The following is a 6,429-nucleotide window of genomic DNA, read 5'->3' on the forward strand; positions in this document are numbered from 1 at the left end:
GAATACAAGCATAGCTGTGAAGGTAACACCATGCACAACACATGTGAAGTTTCACACTCTGTCATTTAAACACTGCCTTCCCCATCCCATTACCATGTACCATATAATTTGCATATTTCTCCTATTTAGAACCCCTCAACATCTTAGAGGCCATATAACATATGCTGTCAAACTGATTAGAACCTCAGTACCACCTGAAGGCTATGGGGTCCCAGGCTCAGCTCCTCAGCTTTCTACTCCTCTGGATCTCTGGTAAGAGAAACATTTCCTCTTCTTCACAGCATTAAGCCCTCTGAATCTCCATAAAATATTAAATTTTCACCAGAAACTGATTTGTAATCTCTTTAAATTTAATGCATTTGGTTTGTCTTTCTTATTTTTCTCCATAAACAGGTACCAGGGCTGAAACGACACTCACACAGTCTCCAACATTCATCTCAGCAGCTCTAGGAGACAAAGTCACCATTACCTGCAAAGCCAGCACAGACATTGATGATGATATGAGCTGGTATTATCTGAAACCAGGAGAAGCTCCTATGCTCATTATTAAAGGTGCTTCTACTCTCCATTCTGGGGTCCTATCCCGGTTCAGTGGCAGTGGGTATGGAACAGATTTTACCCTGACAATTAATGGCATAAAATCTGAGGATGCTGCATATTATTTTTGTGGACAAGATGATAATACACCTCTCACAGTGATACACCCTGTTACAAAAACCTCCACATGCTGTCGGTGGAATTGCCTCAGCTGCTACTGAACATGTTGAATATGTGGAACTAGCCGACCATTTGGTTTCTGTAAGTCCTCTCCATGTACATGTAACTCACTTCCTTTTTCTTTTTCTGTGGTTTCTGCTGCCCCCCCCAGCTGTGCCTGACACACTTGCTATGACATAGACTATAACATCCTTTATCATGTAATCTCACTTTGAAGCNACCAAGATGGATCTAGCTTAGGTTCTAAATAATAGCCTTAAAGGAAATCGCCCTCTCCCTGTAAGCATGCTCACACTCATTCACATGGTCATTCCTACTCTTCCCTAATATGGGGAAAGCAAGTGACAGATATGAGAACAACATGTCAACTAGATGTGGACCCCTTAATATTCAGTTTCTCCTTGGATTTTTTTCTTCTTCCACTTTCTCTTGGTTTTTCTTGTTATCGTGATCACTTGGATGTCTCGTAGATCTCTTTTTTCATCAAATTGTTCTTTTGATGCAACCCGATTTCACAGTCTCAAATTTGAAGAGCAACCTCCTGGTCCACTGACATATATTATATCTTGGCCACTTTTGGCTTATCCCCTTTGTGCCACTGCTCACATTTCATCTGAAATCCCCAAACCTGAAGGCTATGCAGAGATTGATGAGATTACCTTAAATTTGGGAATTCAGTATGCCTGAGGAAACACTTACCTTTCTACCTTCTCCAACATTCATGTGGTGCTATGTCATCAAACATTTGCTATTTAAAGTCATTTTTCTGCATACCGTGGGAAAACAAAAATAAACCAATGCCATCTCCAGGTCTTGACCTCTTTGTTTCTGGACAATACCAGCTCTCATGCTGTTGTCCTACTATGGCCACCACCTGAAGACANCCTGTCCCGGTTCAGTGGCAGTGGGTATGGAACAGATTTTACCCTGACAATTAATGGCATATAATCTGAGGACGCTGCATATTATTTTTGTTGACAAGATGATAAAACACCACGATTTTCGCCAGGGGACAAAGCTAGAGATCAAACGTAAGTATTTATTTCAGCTGATTCTTCACTGTTTCTGTTTAATTGGTTTGTTTTTTGCTTTGTTTTGTCTGTTTTTGTTAGTTGGATGTCAGGGATACAACAAATTTCATTTCCAGATTAGGTACAGAGGAGAAAATTGTTCCTCAAGAGGCTAGCTGATAGCTATTTTTTAAGATTTCTAAATCAAAACAACTTAATTGGGGAATGGGACTTGAAGCCCTTTCAGGGACGTTTTTGTATACGGGAAAGTTAAATCGAATCACTGTGATTCACTTTCGGCCAAGGGACCAAGGTGGAAGTCAAACGTGAGTAAAATACAAGCTGTCCTTCCTCAGTTGTCTGTGTCTTGTGGCTTCTGTGTCTATGAAGGGATCTATAAGCCGACTCTTTGAAACCAGGTTATGACATCCTCCAGGCCAAAGATAAAGATGAACTTTGTAAGCAAACTTGAAAATTGATTGTGCATGTTCCCTAAAGTGAAAGATTCAGTCATTGGGTGAGAATAACTTGTCTAAGTCATACTTCAGAAATGTACTGGGGAGCATAGCAACGTGTTCTGGACAGAGCCTTGCTCAATTGTCAGAAAGGGAAATTCAGTTTTTGTATAGAAGGGAAGTTAACAGGAACAATTGTCTGTATGGTTTTCTCCAGGGGACCAAGGTGGAAATAAAACGTAAGTGCATTTTGCTCAATTATTTGTGAGGTTTTGCTCCTGTGGTATCATTTGTGAGCGTTTGTGATATTTTGGTTAAATGAACCATGCCTGATGACCAAAAAGTAAATGCCAGGACACCAGAAAATAGCCAACTTTAAAGCTGTGACAAATTGCTCAGTTTGTGAGGACAATAGAATTTGAAGAGAGAACTGGAAAGAAACTGCTGTGTTTTTCTGTGAATTCGCTTATCTTGTATGATTGGCTTCAAATGGAGGTTTTTGTTAAGGGGAAAGTGTTAGAATCCTCGCTGCGGCTCAGTTTTGGCCACGGGACCAAGTTGGAAATCAAACGTAAGTGCACTTTTCTAATCCGTTTTCTTATAGGGTTGTAAAATTTGGGGGGGTTTCTGTTTGTCATGTGAGTCGAAGTCAGTTCCAAAGAGAATGGAATCCTTCCAGAAAATCAGATGAGTAATGGACTGAAAGTCAGTTCATCTCACGGAAAAGCAAAGATCTAGACAGTTCTCTCAGCATCTAAATTGCCAGAGTTCCTCTGGATCAGTCAGCCTAGTGATATTAGTCCCAAAAAGAGGTTTTTGTTGAGGAGAAAGTAATTAAGCTGACTGAAAGTCAGTTCATCTCACGGAAAAGCAAAGATCTAGACAGTTCTCTCAGCATCTAAATTGCCAGATTTCCTCTGGATCAGTCAGCCTAGTGATATTAGTCCCAAAAAGAGGTTTTTGTTGAGGAGAAAGTAATGAAGCTCATATTGTGGATCACGTTTGGCCAAAGGACAAAACTGGAGATTACATGTAAGTAATTTTTCTCTACTACCTTCTGAAATTTGGTTCTATTTGCCAGTAAGGACTTTTAGAGGCTTAAGCCGGAGTCTTGTGGAGATGGGTAAATGAAAGCATTTCAGATTTCTCATCAGTTGTTAAAGTTAAATTCAGCTCCAAAAATAAATTTGGAGATAAAATGATTAAGTTGGCCTACATTGAATGACTCAAAGGAAAAAGAATAGTGTAGATTAAAAAGGAAACTTTGGACCTTTAAAGAGGAAAAGTAAATGCATTTTCATCGAGTTTTGACAAATAATGTATTGGGTTTTGCTCCTTATGCATGATTCATAAAAGTAGGGAAATGTGTTTCTTTGTCTATTTTCTCTCTTTTGTCTGCTAAATTATTTTGTAAGACATCTATAAAAATCAATAACATGCACTAAAGATGAGTAAGAAGTTAGAAAAATTTGCCATGTGGGAGAGGCACCTCACTTGAGAATCAGCCACAATGGCAGCTTTACAAAATAAAACTGAGTGATAAACTGTAAAAATGAGAGATTCTATAGGAATAAGGCCTTGACGGATAACTCCTTTTCTTTAAATTCAAATTCTGCATTACACTAAACTAGATCTTTTATTATAATGATGGAAAGAGAGTTGTTCCCAAAAGCCGTTTTAAAGAAAATTTTTGGAGTGAGAAAGAGTAATAATTGCATTTTTTAAATGCCCCCCGTTCTGTAGGAAAATGGGAGATATTTTAAAGAGTATGTTTTTTATTTCCCTCAGTTATTACGTGTCCATATTTTTATACCTCTGAGAAGGCCATGGCACAGCTAGCGTGATGTGTACACTGCGTGGTGGTCTCTTTTCAAGATTGAATGACTTACGTGGCCTGGCCATCGCGCACCTGTCACAGTGCGCCTTGCCACTAAGGGCCGTCGCAACCCCGCATTAGCCATTTAACTGTGGCTGGTCTTCCTGCCACACAGTGATACAAATACTGCCACCAAGGGAAAAGAGAATGAAAACGCGGAGGGCTCTGAGCTAATATGGGAAAAACCGAGAGAAGACCAACTTATTAAAGTGTTCAGAAACAAAATTCACATTCATTATTATATCCCATTCATGAAAATTTCCATTAAGGGACTATAAAGGACTTAAAGATATTTTTTTTTCTGTGACATATATAATTATTTCAATACTCTCTTATCAAAATTATCTAAATAATATAACCTCATTTTTTAAAAAATGTATAACTCTTAAGAGAAAATCCACACCAGCAAAAATCAAATTTAATGCCAGAAATCTGGCCATTCAGGTCTTGATCAATTCACTTTTACAGAGTTTACATTATATACCATTGAGGTGTATTTACTGATAAAAAATAAGATAAATTTGTGACTTGTTTTTAATTTTGAAAAATATATCTGCTTTGGGTAGGATTAGATTTCAGTTGTACAAAATAGCTAATCATATCAATGTAATTAATAAAAAGTTAATATAAACATATTTCTAAAACTTTAATTCTCTGATACAAAAATTTTAATCTGGGTATTTTAATCCCATAACCTCTAACTAGTTGTTGCTGCTGCTCTTTACCCGACCTGATTCAAAAGTGAGACTTAAAAAGATTATTCTGTTTCTGGGGGGCTTTTAAGATGGTGAAGGGTCTGGAGCGGCCATGCTAGGAGACAGCGCGACGCTGAGAAGTGTGCGCTGTGATACCAGAGTACTATTTGCATTTCCAACAGCAACAAAAAACGAATAAATCTTTCAACAACGAACCTACAATGACAAACAAGCAACAACAGGTTCAAGGTTTTAGGGCCAACACAAAAGAAGACTCCTGAGAGCGCCCAAGCCCTGCTGCAGGTTCGAGCGAGCAGCCCGAGACAACAAAGGCCAAGTAAGTCAGCCGAGACGACACAGAAATGGAGTGGAATGCACCAGACCGGCCCAACTCTGCGAGCTCTGTGAATCACCCCCAGCCCAGCCCCACTTGTGGGGCAAAGCCCGACTGCTCCCCACCTGCCTGGCTCCCGCCTACCACACTAGGCCAGGTGCCCACAACAGAGCTGCCTCCATTTTCTTGGGTGGGGGCGGAGACGGCCAGCTTAGCGCAGGCAGGCCAGCCATCTCTGCTTGGCGCGGCTCCTCACTGAGACGTGCCATTTGCTTACCTTGATGCATGGCACCCCGTGACCTGTGGAGCGGCCTACTATCCCACTCTCTCCGCAGATCTCTGACGGGGCTGGTAGCGTGGGGAGCCCCCGGCCAGCGTCGGGAGGGCAGGGAAGAGGAGCCCGCCCAGATCATCTCTCCACCACACCCTGGGCGTCGGCCCCAGGTAAACTCCCTGTTTCCGGGAGGCAGATTCAATTTGGGGGCCTCAGTTTAGAAGAACCCCTAACTGATTTCTGGTGGGGAGAGGGGAGCCCAGAGTGCTCTGGAGCTACATTGAAGCTACCGGAGAGCTCTCCCCAAGGGCCGACCCATGCTAGGGGGAGTCAAAGAGGAACTGTGTGCTGAGGGACCCACCCCCGAGGAGTTCACACCCGGCAGTGGGAGAGACTGGACACCTTCTGGGCAGGGCGGGGCAGGGCACAGCTTTGATGTCTCAGCTGAAAGACAAGGTTTGTAGAAGACACGCCTCAGCCCTGTTCTGAGCACACAGAGTGGGGAGGGGTCCGGCAAAAGGAGGCGGAGTCTCAGAAATAAATAAAGAAAGAAAGACCAATAATTACACACCCTGCGGGAACCCTTTGCAATGCTCAATAGCCCACATCTAGAATACACAGAGTGTGAAAACGCCCCAATAGCGAGGTGCAGAACACACACACCTTACGGGACTGGTAGGGTGGAGCAGACTTTCCGCAGAGGTCCAAGATCCGAGTGAAAATCCCTGCCAAAATGAACAAACACCCAAAAAGAGATACCAGAAATGCAAAAAACCAAGAAAGTACACCACCAAAAGTTAATAAATCTCAAACTCTAGATCCTATAGAACAAGAAGCCCTTGAAATGAATAAAAGGGAATTTAGAGTTATAATCCTAAAGAGACTGAATGAGATACAAGAAAACACAGCTAGACAACATGATGAAACCAGGAAAAACATACAGGACCTGAAAGAGGAAATGTACAAGGAAATCACTGTCATAAAAAAAAAACATAACAGAACTTGCCGAACTGAAGAAGTTATTCAGCAAAATAAAAAACACATTGGAGAGTTTAACCAGCAGAATAA

General features: G+C 41.5%; 1 pseudogene; it reads left to right on the forward strand.

Moving 5' to 3' along the window:
* Window positions 1-203: 203 nt before the first annotated feature.
* The window catches only part of LOC103610761, an 11,855-nt pseudogene continuing 5,629 nt past the window's right edge, over window positions 204-6,429 (forward strand).

The sequence above is a fragment of the Galeopterus variegatus genome, unplaced genomic scaffold, assembly GCF_000696425.1.
Source record: "Galeopterus variegatus unplaced genomic scaffold, G_variegatus-3.0.2 Scaffold11741, whole genome shotgun sequence".
NCBI lineage: Eukaryota > Metazoa > Chordata > Mammalia > Dermoptera > Cynocephalidae > Galeopterus > Galeopterus variegatus.